Source organism: Lissotriton helveticus, chromosome 4_1 (assembly GCF_964261635.1).
Source record: "Lissotriton helveticus chromosome 4_1, aLisHel1.1, whole genome shotgun sequence".
NCBI classification, from domain to species: Eukaryota; Metazoa; Chordata; class Amphibia; order Caudata; family Salamandridae; genus Lissotriton; species Lissotriton helveticus.
This window is the reverse complement of record NC_136063.1, coordinates 969,988,101-970,001,342: the sequence shown is the minus strand read 5'-3', so window position 1 is coordinate 970,001,342 and position 13,242 is coordinate 969,988,101. Positions and strand designations below refer to the sequence as shown.

Here is a 13,242-nt window from a genome sequence, read left to right as displayed (position 1 = left end):
TCCAAAATGAGACACAAGAAAAATTAATCTTTTTCAAAGAATTAAACTTGGCCTGTACAGGGATCGAACCTGTGACCTTGGCGTTATTAGCACCACGCTCTAACCAACTGAGCTAAAAGGCCAATTTGCACATCTTCTGGAGGACCAGCACAGGAAGCAGTGCTAATGATAGTTCAACCGGGACATTTGGAAAGCTTAATTTCAGCTGTTTAATATGAATTAACTTTCATATTATCAACATGAAGAAACTAATATGACTTCAAAAAAATTGCAATACAAAAGGGATTTCCATACTTAGTGTTAGAATTTTGAACCACTAACGTTTTTTCCACGTGGTTTAGCAATAAATAAATATTCATCACCTATATTCAATTGATTCATCTAATCATTCTATCAGCTTCTGCGTAAAGGAAATATAGAGGTAAACCTGATACAGAAGAAAATACATCTATTTTCAACATTAAAGGAGAATCAAGTATTGGCTTGGAGACTGATTGAAATTATGTCCTTTGCGTTTTTAACTTCATGCTCCAACAGACTAAACTAATAGGCTCACTAAATATATAGAATACTTTTGAAGAATTAGCAGATGATGAAATGCTACTGATTCCATCCAATCCTTCAAGCAGCGTGTGATTCAAGGAGATAAACAGTCCAAAATGAGACACTAGAAAAATTAATCTTTTTTCAAACAATTAAACTTGGCCTGTACAGGGATCGAACCTGTGACCTTGGCGTTATTAGCACCACGCTCTAACCATCTGAGCTAACAGGCCATTTTGCACAACTACCTGGAGGTCCAGCAAATGAAGAAGGGCAAATGATAGTTAACCCAGGAGATTTGGAAAGCTTAATTTCAGCAGTTTACCATGAAGTTATTGTTATATATTATCAACATGAAGAAACTAATATGACTTAAAAAAAATTACAATACAAAAGAGATTTTCATACTTAGTGTTAGAACTTAGAACATTAACGTTTTTTCCATGTGGTTAAGCAATAAATAAATATTCATCACCTATATTGAATTGATTCATCTAATCATTTTATCAGCTTCTCCTCAAAGGAAATATAGAGATAAACATGATACAGTAGAAAATACATCTGTTTTCAACATTAAAGGAGCATCAAGTATTGGCTTGGAGACTGATTGAAAGTATGTCCTTGGCGTTTTCAACTTCATGCTCTAACAGACTAAACTAATAGAGTCACTAAATATATAGCATACTACTGAAGATGAAGCAGATGATGAAGTCCTACTGATTGTTAATCCGGGATAGTTGGAAAGCTTATATTCAGCTGTTTACATTCATAGTATCTTTATATATTATCAACAAGACTAAACAAAAATGATCTCACTAAATTGCAATAAATAAGAGATTTAGTTACTTGGCGTTAGAACTTAGAACCATTAATAGATATTCCAGGCGCTTTAAGAATAGTAATTAATTCTATAATTATATCAAATGTATTCATCCAATCCTTCAAGCAGCGTTTGATCCAAGGAGATAAACAGTACAAAATGAGACACAAGAAAAATTCATCTTTTTTCAAAGAATTAAACTTGGCCTGTACAGGGATCGAACCTGTGACCTTGGCGTTATTAGCACCACGCTCTAACCAACTGAGCTAACAGGCCAATTTGCACATCTTCTGGAGGACCAGCACAGGAAGCAGTGCTAATGATAGTTCAACCGGGAGATTTGGAAAGCTTAATTTCAGCTGTTTAATATGAATTAACTTTCATATTATCAACATGAAGAAAATAATATGACTTCAAAAAAATTGCAATACAAAAGAGATTTCCATACTTAGTGTTAGAATTTTGAACCAGTAAAGTTTTTTCCACGTGGTTTAGCAATAAATAAATATTCATCACCTATATTCAATTGATTCATCTAATCATTCTATCAGCTTCTGCGCAAAGGAAATATAGAGGTAAACCTGATACAGAAGAAAATACATCTATTTTCAACATTATAGGAGCATCAAGTATTGGCTTTGAGACTGGTTGAAATTATGTCCTTTGCGTTTTTAACTTCATGCTCTAACAGACTAAACTAATAGGCTCAATAAATATATAGAATACTTTTGAAGAATTTGCAGATGATGAAATGCTACTGATTCCATCCAATCCTTCAAGCAGCGTGTGATTCAAGGAGATAAACAGTCCAAAATGAGACACAAGAAAAATTCATCTTTGTTCAAACAATTAAACTTGGCCTGTACAGGGATCGAACCTGTGACCTTGGCGTTATTAGCACCACGCTCTAACCATCTGAGCTAATAGGCCATTTTGCACAGCTAGCTGGAGGTCCAGCATATGAAGAAGGGCAAATGATAGTTAACCCAGGAGATTTGGAAAGCTTAATTTCAGCAGTTTACCATGAAGGTATTGTTATATATTATCAACATGAAGAAACTAATATGACTTAAAAAAAATTACAATACAAAAGAGATTTACATACTTAGTGTTAGAACTTGGAACCATTAAAATTTTTTCCATGTGGTTAAGCAATAAATAAATATTCATCACCTATATTGAATTGATTCATCTAATCATTTTATCAGCTTCTCCTCAAAGGAAATAAAGAGATAAACATGATACAGTAGAAAATACATCTATTTTCAACATTAAAGGAGCATCAAGTATTGGTTTGGAGACTGATTGAAAGTATGTCCTTGTCATTTTTAACTTCATGCTCTAACAGACTAAACTAATAGAGTCACTAAATATATAGCATACTATTGAAGATGAAGCAGATGATGAAGTCCTACTGATTGTTAATCCGGGATAGTTGGAAAGCTTATATTCAGCTGTTTACATTCATAGTATCTTTATATATTATCAACAAGACTAAACAAAAATGATCTCAATAAATTGCAATAAATAAAAGATTTAGTTACTTGGCGTTAGAACTTAGAACCATTAATAGATATTCCAGGCGCTTTAAGAATAGTAATTAATTCTATAATTATATCAAATGTATTCATCCAATCCTTCAAGCAGCGTTTGATCCAAGGAGATAAACAGTACAAAATGAGACACAAGAAAAATTCATCTTTTTTCAAAGAATTAAACTTGGCCTGTACAGGGATCGAACCTGTGACCTTGGCGTTATTAGCACCACGCTCTAACCAACTGAGCTAACAGGCCAACTTGCACATCTACTGGAGGACCAGCACAGGAAGCAGTGCTAATGATAGTTCAACCAGGAGATTTGGAAAGCTTAATTTCAGCTGTTCAATATGAATTAACTTTCATATTATCAACATGAAGAAACTAATATGACTTCAAAAAAATTGCAATACAAAAGAGATTTCCATACTTAGTGTTAGAATTTTGAACCAGTAAAGTTTTTTCCACGTGGTTTAGCAATAAATAAATATTCATCACCTATATTCAATTGATTCATCTAATCATTCTATCAGCTTCGGCGCAAAGGAAATATGGAGGTAGACATGATACAGAAGAAAATACATCTATTTTCAACATTAAAGGAGCTTCAAATATTGGCTTGGAGACTGATTGAAATTATGTCCTTTGCGTTTTTAACTTCATGCTCTAACAGACTAAACTAATAGAGTCACTAAATATATAGCATACTATTGAAGATGAAGCAGAAGATGAAGTCCTACTGATTGTTAATCCGGGATAGTTGGAAAGCTTATATTCAGCTGTTTACATTCATAGTATCTTTATATATTATCAACAAGACTAAACAAAAATGATCTCAATAAATTGCAATAAATAAAAGATTTAGTTACGTGGCGTTAGAACTTAGAACCATTAATAGATATTCCAGGCGCTTTAAGAATAGTAATTAATTCTATAAATATATCAAATGTATTCATCCAATCCTTCAAGCAGCGTTTGATCCAAGGAGATAAACAGTCCAAAATGAGACACAAGAAATATTCATCTTTTTTCAAAGAATTAAACTTGGCCTGTACAGGGATCGAACCTGTGACCTTGGCGTTATTAGCATCATGCTCTAACCAACTGAGCTAACAGGCCAATTTGCACATTTTCTGGAGGACCAGTACAGGAAGCAGTGCTAATGATAGTTCAACCGGGAGATTTGGAAAGCTTAATTTCAGCTGTTTAATATGAATTAACTTTCATATTATCAACATGAAGAAACTAATATGACTTCAAAAAAATTGCAATACAAAAGAGATTTCCATACTTAGTGTTAGAATTTTGAACCAGTAAAGTTTTTTCCACGTGGTTTAGCAATAAATAAATATTCATCACCTATATTCAATTGATTCATCTAATCATTCTATCAGCTTCTGCGCAAAGGAAATATGGAGGTAAACATGATACAGAAGAAAATACATCTATTTTTAAGATTAAAGGAGAATCAAGTATTGGCTTGGAGACTGATTGAAATTATGTCCTTTGCGTTTTTAACTTCATGCTCTAACAGACTAAACTAATAGGCTCACTAAATATATAGAATACTTTTGAAGAATTAGCAGATGATGAAATGCTACTGATTCCATCCAATCCTTCAAGCAGCGTGTGATTCAAGGAGATAAACAGTCCAAAATGAGACACAAGAAAAGTTCATCTTTGTTCAAACAATTAAACTTGGCCTGGACAGGGATCGAACCTGTGACCTTGGCGTTATTAGCACCACGCTCTAACCATCTGAGCTAATAGGCCATTTTGCACAGCTACCTGGAGGTCCAGCAAATGAAGAAGGGCAAATGATAGTTAACCCAGGAGATTTGGAAAGCTTAATTTCAGCAGTTTACCATGAAGTTATTGTTATATATTATCAACATGAAGAAACTAATATGACTTAAAAAAAATTACAATACAAAAGAGATTTTCATACTTAGTGTTAGAACTTAGAACCATTAACATTTTTTCCATGTGGTTAAGCAATAAATAAATATTCATCACCTATATTGAATTGATTCATCTAATCATTTTATCAGCTTCTCCTCAAAGGAAATATAGAGATAAACATGATACAGTAGAAAATACATCTATTTTCAACATTAAAGGAGCATCAAGTATTGGCTTGGAGACTGATTGAAAGTATGTCCTTGTCGTTTTTAACTTCATGCTCTAACAGACTAAACTAATAGAGTCACTAAATATATAGAATACTATTGAAGATGAAGCAGATGATGAAGTCCTACTGATTGTTAATCCAGGATAGTTGGAAAGCTTATATTCAGCTGTTTACATTCATAGTATATTTATATATTATCAACAAGACTAAACAAAAATGATCTCAATAAATTGCTATAAATAAGAGATTTAGTTACTTGGCGTTAGAACTTAGAACCATTAATAGATATTCCAGGCGCTTTAAGAATAGTAATTAATTCTATAATTATATCAAATGTATTCATCCAGTCCTTCAAGCAGCGTTTGATCCAAGGAGATAAACAGTCCAAAATGAGACACAAGAAAAATTAATCTTTTTCAAAGAATTAAACTTGGCCTGTACAGGGATCGAACCTGTGACCTTGGCGTTAGTAGCACCACGCTCTAACCAACTGAGCTAAAAGGCCAATTTGCACATCTTCTGGAGGACCAGCACAGGAAGCAGTGCTAATGATAGTTCAACCGGGAGATTTGGAAAGCTTAATTTCAGCTGGTTAATATGAATTAACTTTCATATTATCAACATGAAGAAACTAATATGACTTCAAAAAAATTGCAATACAAAAGAGATTTCCATACTTAGTGTTAGAATTTTGAACCACTAACGTTTTTTCCACGTGGTTTAGCAATAAATAAATATTCATCACCTATATTCAATTGATTCATCTAATCATTCTATCAGCTTCTGCGCAAAGGAAATATAGAGGTAAACATGATACAGAAGAAAATACATCTATTTTCAACATTAAAGGAGCTTCAAATATTGGCTTGGAGACTGATTGAAATTATGTCCTTTGCGTTTTTAACTTCATGCTCTAACAGACTAAACTAATAGGCTCACTAAATATATAGAATAGTTTTGAAGAATTAGCAGATGATGAAATGCTACTGATTCCATCCAATCCTTCAAGCAGCGTGTGATTCAAGAAGATTAACAGTCCAAAATGAGACACAAGAAAAATTCATCTTTGTTCAAACAATTGAACTTGGCCTGTACAGGGATCGAACCTGTGACCTTGGCATTATTAGCACCACGCTCTAACCATCTGAGCTAACAGGTCATTTTGCACAACTACCTGGAGGTCCAGCAAATGAAGAAGGGCAAATGATAGTTAACCCAGGATATTTGGAAAGCTTAATTTCAGCAGTTTACCATGAAGTTATTGTTATATATTATCAACATGAAGAAACTAATATGACTTAAAAAAAATTACAATACAAAAGAGATTTTCATACTTAGTGTTAGAACTTAGAACCATTAACGTTTTTTCCATGTGGTTAAGCAATAAATAAATATTCATCACCTATATTGAATTGATTCATCTAATCATTTTATCAGCTTCTCCTCAAAGGAAATATAGAGATAAACATGATACAGTAGAAAATACATCTATTTTCAACATTAAAGGAGCATCAAGTATTGGCTTGGAGACTGATTGAAAGTATGTCCTTTTCGTTTTTAACTTCATGCTCTAACAGACTAAACTAATAGAGTCACTAATTATATAGCATACTATTGAAGATGAAGCAGATGATGAAGTCCTACTGATTGTTAATCCGGGATAGTTGGAAAGCTTATATTCAGCTGTTTACATTCATAGTATCTTTATATATTATCAACAAGACTAAACAAAAATGATCCTAATAAATTGCTATAAATAAGAGATTTAGTTACTTGGCGTTAGAACTTAGAACCATTAATAGATATTCCAGGCGCTTCAAGAATAGTAATTAATTCTATAATTATATCAAATGTATTCATCCAGTCCTTCAAGCAGCGTTTGATCCAAGGAGATAAACAGTCCAAAATGAGACACAAGAAAAATTAATCTTTTTTCAAAGAATTAAACTTGGCCTGTACAGGGATCGAACCTGTGACCTTGGCGTTATTAGCACCACGCTCTAACCAACTGAGCTAACAGGCCAATTTGCACATCTTCTGGAGGGCCAGCACAGGAAGCAGTGCTAATGATAGTTCAACCGGGAGATTTGGAAAGCTTAATTTCAGCTGTTTAATATGAATTAACTTTCATATTATCAACATGAAGAAACTAATATGACTTCAAAAAAATTGCAATACAAAAGAGATTTCCATACTTAGTGTTAGAATTTTGAACCAGTAACGTTTTTTCCACGTGGTTTAGCAATAAATAAATATTCATCACCTATATTCAATTGATTCATCTAATCATTCTATCAGCTTCTGCGCAAAGGAAATATGGAGGTAAACATGATACAGAAGAAAATAAATCTATTTTCAACATTAAAGGAGCTTCAAGTATTGGCTTGGAGACTGATTGAAATTATGTCCTTTGCGTTTTTAACTTCATGCTCTAACAGACTAAACTAATAGGCTCACTAAATACATAGAATACTTTTGAAGAATTAGCAGATGATGAAATGCTACTGATTCCATCCAATCCTTCAAGCAGCGTGTGATTCAAGGAGATAAACAGTCCAAAATGAGACACAAGAAAAATTCATCTTTGTTCAAACAATTAAACTTGGCCTGTACAGGGATCGAACCTGTGACCTTGGCGTTATTAGCACCACGCTCTAACCATCTGAGCTAACAGGCCATTTTGCACATGTACCTGGAGGTTCAGCAAATGAAGAAGGGCAAATGATAGTTAACCCAGGAGATTTGGAAAGCTTAATTTCAGCAGTTTACCATGAAGTTATTGTTATATATTATCAACATGAAGAAACTAATATGACTTAAAAAAAATTACAATACAAAAGAGATTTTCATACTTAGTGTTAGAACTTAGAACCATTAACGTTTTTCCATGTGGTTAAGCAATAAATAAATATTCATCACCTATATTGAATTGATTCATCTAATCATTTTATCAGCTTCTCCTCAAAGGAAATATAGAGATAAACATGATACAGTAGAAAATACATCTATTTTCAACATTAAAGGAGCATCAAGTATTGGCTTGGAGACTGATTGAAAGTATATCCTTGGCGTTTTTAACTTCATGCTCTAACAGACTAAGCTAATAGAGTCACTAAATATATAGCATACTACTGAAGATGAAGCAGATGATGAAGTCCTACTGATTGTTAATCCGGGATAGTTGGAAAGCTTATATTCAGCTGTTTACATTCATAGTATCTTTATATATTATCAACAAGACTAAACAAAAATGATCTCAATGAATTGCAATAAATAGGAGATATAGTTACTTGGCGTTAGAACTTATAACCATTAATAGATATTCCAGGTGCTTTAAGAATAGTAATTAATTCTATAATTATATCAAATGTATTCATCCAATCCTTCAAGCAGCGTTTGATCCAAGGAGATAAACAGTCCAAAATGAGACACAAGAAAAATTCATCTTTTTTCAAAGATTTAAACTTGGCCTGTACAGGGATCGAACCTGTGACCTTGGCGTTATTAGCACCACGCTCTAACCAACTGAGCTAACAGGTCAATTTGCACAGCTTCTGGAGGACCAGCACAGGAAGCACTGCTAATGATATTTCAACCGGGAGATTTGGAAAGCTTAATTTCAGCTGTTTAATATGAATTAACTTTCATATTATCAACATGAAGAAACTAATATGACTTCAAAAAAATTGCAATACAAAAGAGATTTCCATACTTAGTGTTAGAATTTTGAACCACTAACGTTTTTTCCACGTGGTTTAGCAATAAATAAATATTCATCACCTATATTCAATTGATTCATCTAATCATTCTATCAGCTTCTGCGCAAAGGAAATATGGAGGTAAACATGATACAGAAGAAAATACATCTATTTTCAACATTAAAGGAGCTTCAAGTATTGGCTTGGAGACTGATTGAAATTATGTCCTTTGCGTTTTTAACTTCATGCTCTAACAGACTAAACTAATAGGCTCACTAAATATATAGAATACTTTTGAAGAATTAGCAGATGATGAAATGCTACTGATTCCATCCAATCCTTCAAGCAGCGTGTGATTCAAGGAGATAAACAGTCCAAAATGAGACACAAGAAAAATTCATCTTTGTTCAAACAATTAAACTTGGCCTGTACAGGGATCAAACCTGTGACCTTGGCGTTATTAGCACCACGCTCTAACCATCTGAGCTAACAGGCCATTATGCACAGCTAGCTGGAGGTCCAGCATATGAAGAAGGGCAAATGATAGTTAACCCAGGAGATTTGGAAAGCTTAATTTCAGCAGTTTACCATGAAGTTATTGTTATATATTATCAACATGAAGAAACTAATATGACTTAAAAAAAAATTACAATACAAAAGAGATTTTCATACTTAGTGTTAGAACTTAGAACCATTAACGTTTTTCCATGTGGTTAAGCAATAAATAAATATTCATCACCTATATTGAATTGATTCATCTAATCATTTTATCAGCTTCTGCGCAAAGGAAATATAGAGATAAACATGATACAGTAGAAAATACATCTATTTTCAACATTAAAGGAGCATCAAGTATTGGCTTGGAGACTGATTGAAAGTATATCCTTGGCGTTTTTAACTTCATGCTCTAACAGACTAAGCTAATAGAGTCACTAAATATATAGCATACTACTGAAGATGAAGCAGATGATGAAGTCCTACTGATTGTTAATCCGGGATAGTTGGAAAGCTTATATTCAGCTGTTTACATTCATAGTATCTTTATATATTATCAACAAGACTAAACAAAAATGATCTCAATGAATTGCAATAAATAGGAGATATAGTTACTTGGCGTTAGAACTTAGAACCATAAATAGATATTCCAGGTGCTTTAAGAATAGTAATTAATTCTATAATTATATCAAATGTATTCATCCAATCCTTCAAGCAGCGTTTGATCCAAGGAGATAAACAGTCCAAAATGAGACACAAGAAAAATTCATCTTTTTTCAAAGAATTAAACTTGGCCTGTACAGGGATCGAACCTGTGACCTTGGCGTTATTAGCACCACGCTCTCTAACCAACTGACCTAACAGGCCAATTTGCACATCTTCTGGAGGACCAGCACAGGAAGCAGTGCTAATGATAGTTCAACCGGGAGATTTGGAAAGCTTAATTTCAGCTGTTTAATATGAATTAACTTTCATATTATCAACATGAAGAAACTAATATGACTTCAAATAAATTGCAATTCAAAAGAGATTTCCATACTTAGTGTTAGAATTTTGAACCACTAACGTTTTTTCCACGTGGTTTAGCGATAAATAAATATTCATCACCTATATTCAATTGATTCATCTAATCATTCTATCAGCTTCTGCGCAAAGGAAATATAGAGGTAAACATGATACAGAAGAAAATACATCTATTTTCAACATTAAAGGAGCTTCAAGTATTGGCTTGGAGACTGATTGAAATTATGTCCTTTGCGTTTTTAACTTCATGCTCTAACAGACTAAACTAATAGGCTCACTAAATATATAGAATACTTTTGAAGAATTAGCAGATGATGAAATGCTACTGATTCCATCCAATCCTTCAAGCAGCGTGTGATTCAAGGAGATAAACAGTCCAAAATGAGACACAAGAAAAATTCATCTTTGTTCAAACAATTAAACTTGGCCTGTACAGGGATCAAACCTGTGACCTTGGCGTTATTAGCACCACGCTCTAACCATCTGAGCTAACAGGCCATTTTGCACAGCTAGCTGGAGGTCCAGCATATGAAGAAGGGCAAATGATAGTTAACCCAGGAGATTTGGAAAGCTTAATTTCAGCAGTTTACCATGAAGTTATTGTTATATATTATCAACATGAAGAAACTAATATGACTTAAAAAAAATTACAATACAAAAGAGATTTTCATACTTAGTGTTAGAACTTAGAACCATTAACGTTTTTTCCATGTGGTTAAGCAATAAATAAATATTCATCACCTATATTGAATTGATTCATCTAATCATTTTATCAGTTTCTCCTCAAAGGAAATATAGAGATAAACATGATACAGTAGAAAATACATATATTTTCAACATTAAAGGAGCATCAAGTATTGGCTTGGAGAATGATTGAAAGTATGTCCTTGGCGTTTTTAACTTCATGCTCTAACAGACTAAACTAATAGAGTCACTAAATATATAGCATACTACTGAAGATGATGCATATGATGAAGTCCTACTGATTGTTAATCCGGGATAGTTGGAAAGCTTATATTCAGCTGTTTACATTCATAGTATCTTTATATATTATCAACAAGACTAAACAAAAATGATCTCACTAAATTGCAATAAATAAGAGATTTAGTTACTGGGCGTTAGAACTTAGAACCATTAATAGATATTCCAGGCGCTTTAAGAATAGTAATTAATTCTATAATTATATCAAATGTATTCATCCAATCCTTCAAGCAGTGTTTGATCCAAGGAGATAAACAGTCCAAAATGAGACACAAGAAAAATTCATCTTTTTTCAAAGAATTAAACTTGGCCTGTACAGGGATCGATCCTGTGACCTTGGCGTTATTAGCACCACGCTCTAACCAACTGAGTTAACAGGCCAATTTGCACATCTTCTGGAGGACCAGCACAGGAAGCAGTGCTAATGATAGTTCAACCGGGAGATTTGGAAAGCTTAATTTCAGCTGTTTAATATGAATTAACTTTCATATTATCAACATGAAGAAACTAATATGACTTCAAAAAAATTGCAATACAAAAGAGATTTCCATACTTAGTGTTAGAATTTTGAACCAGTAACGTTTTTTCCACGTGGTTTAGCAATAAATAAATATTCATCACCTATATTCAATTGATTCATCTAATCATTCTATCAGCTTCTGCGCAAAGGAAATATGGAGGTAAACATGATACAGAAGAAAATACATCTATTTTCAACATTAAAGGAGCTTCAAGTATTGGCTTTGAGACTGATTGAAATTATGTCCTTTGCGTTTTTAACTTCATGCTCTAACAGACTAAACTAATAGGCTCACTAAATATATAGAATACTTTTGAAGAATTAGCAGATAATGAAATGCTACTGATTCCATCCAATCCTTCAAGCAGTGTGTGATTCAAGGAGATAAACAGTCCAAAATGAGACACTAGAAAAATTAATATTTTTTCAAACAATTAAACTTGGCCTGTACAGGGATCGAACCTGTGACCTTGGCGTTATTAGCACCACGCTCTAACCATCTGAGCTAACAGGCCATTTTGCACAACTACCTGGAGGTCCAGCAAATGAAGAAGGGCAAATGATAGTTAACCCAGGAGATTTGGAAAGCTTAATTTCAGCAGTTTACCATGAAGTTATTGTTATATATTATCAACATGAAGAAACTAATATGACTTAAAAAAAATTACAATACAAAAGAGATTTTCATACTAAGTGTTAGAACTTAGAACCATTAACATTTTTTCCATGTGGTTAAGCAATAAATAAATATTCATCACCTATATTGAATTGATTCATCTAATCATTTTATCAGCTTCTCCTCAAAGGAAATATAGAGATAAACATGATACAGTAGAAAATACATCTATTTTCAACATTAAAGGAGCATCAAGTATTGGCTTGGAGACTGATTGAAAGTATGTCCTTGGCGTTTTTAACTTCATGCTCTAACAGACTAAACTAATAGAGTCACTAAATATATAGCATACTACTGAAGATGAAGCAGATGATGAAGTCCTACTGATTGTTAATCCGGGATAGTTGGAAAGCTAATATTCAGCTGTTTACATTCATAGTATCTTTATATATTATCAACAAGACTAAACAAAAATGATCTCAATAAATTGCAATAAATAAGAGATTTAGTTACTTGGCGTTAGAACTTAGAACCATTAATAGATATTCCAGGCGCTTTAAGAATAGTAATTAATTCTATAATTATATCAAATGTATTCATCCAATCCTTCAAGCAGCGTTTGATCCAAGGAGATAAACAGTCCAAAATGAGACACAAGAAAAATTCATCTTTTTTCAAAGAATTAAACTTGGCCTGTACAGGGATCGAACCTGTGACCTTGGCATTATTAGCACCACACTCTAACCAACTGAGCTAACAGGCCAATTTGCACATCTTCTGGATGACCAGCACAGGAAGCAGTGCTAATGATAGTTCAACCGGGAGATTTGGAAAGCTTAATTTCAGTTGTTTAATATGAATTAACTTTCATATTATCAA

The 13,242-nt window shown here is 33.1% G+C and overlaps 11 non-coding genes across 11 annotated transcripts; all 11 read right to left on the bottom strand.

Annotated features, from left to right (window-relative positions):
* Nucleotides 1–48: 48 nt before the first annotated feature.
* On the bottom strand, nucleotides 49–122 carry TRNAI-AAU (transfer RNA isoleucine (anticodon AAU)). Its single transcript has one exon. It is a non-coding gene; the product is annotated as a tRNA-Ile (tRNA).
* Nucleotides 123–702: 580 nt separating this feature from the next.
* TRNAI-AAU (transfer RNA isoleucine (anticodon AAU)) lies at nucleotides 703–776 on the bottom strand. The gene has a single exon. It is a non-coding gene; the product is annotated as a tRNA-Ile (tRNA).
* A 789-nt stretch (nucleotides 777–1,565) lies between these two features.
* TRNAI-AAU (transfer RNA isoleucine (anticodon AAU)) lies at nucleotides 1,566–1,639 on the bottom strand. Its single transcript has one exon. It is a non-coding gene; the product is annotated as a tRNA-Ile (tRNA).
* A 1,444-nt stretch (nucleotides 1,640–3,083) lies between these two features.
* TRNAI-AAU (transfer RNA isoleucine (anticodon AAU)) lies at nucleotides 3,084–3,157 on the bottom strand. Its single transcript has one exon. It is a non-coding gene; the product is annotated as a tRNA-Ile (tRNA).
* Nucleotides 3,158–3,944: 787 nt separating this feature from the next.
* Nucleotides 3,945–4,018, bottom strand: TRNAI-AAU (transfer RNA isoleucine (anticodon AAU)). Its single transcript has one exon. It is a non-coding gene; the product is annotated as a tRNA-Ile (tRNA).
* Nucleotides 4,019–5,461: 1,443 nt separating this feature from the next.
* On the bottom strand, nucleotides 5,462–5,535 carry TRNAS-ACU (transfer RNA serine (anticodon ACU)). The gene has a single exon. It is a non-coding gene; the product is annotated as a tRNA-Ser (tRNA).
* Nucleotides 5,536–6,979: 1,444 nt separating this feature from the next.
* Nucleotides 6,980–7,053, bottom strand: TRNAI-AAU (transfer RNA isoleucine (anticodon AAU)). Its single transcript has one exon. It is a non-coding gene; the product is annotated as a tRNA-Ile (tRNA).
* A 580-nt stretch (nucleotides 7,054–7,633) lies between these two features.
* TRNAI-AAU (transfer RNA isoleucine (anticodon AAU)) lies at nucleotides 7,634–7,707 on the bottom strand. The gene has a single exon. It is a non-coding gene; the product is annotated as a tRNA-Ile (tRNA).
* A 789-nt stretch (nucleotides 7,708–8,496) lies between these two features.
* TRNAI-AAU (transfer RNA isoleucine (anticodon AAU)) lies at nucleotides 8,497–8,570 on the bottom strand. The gene has a single exon. It is a non-coding gene; the product is annotated as a tRNA-Ile (tRNA).
* A 3,618-nt stretch (nucleotides 8,571–12,188) lies between these two features.
* TRNAI-AAU (transfer RNA isoleucine (anticodon AAU)) lies at nucleotides 12,189–12,262 on the bottom strand. Its single transcript has one exon. It is a non-coding gene; the product is annotated as a tRNA-Ile (tRNA).
* Nucleotides 12,263–13,052: 790 nt separating this feature from the next.
* TRNAI-AAU (transfer RNA isoleucine (anticodon AAU)) lies at nucleotides 13,053–13,126 on the bottom strand. Its single transcript has one exon. It is a non-coding gene; the product is annotated as a tRNA-Ile (tRNA).
* Between the last annotated feature and the right edge of the window lie 116 nt (nucleotides 13,127–13,242).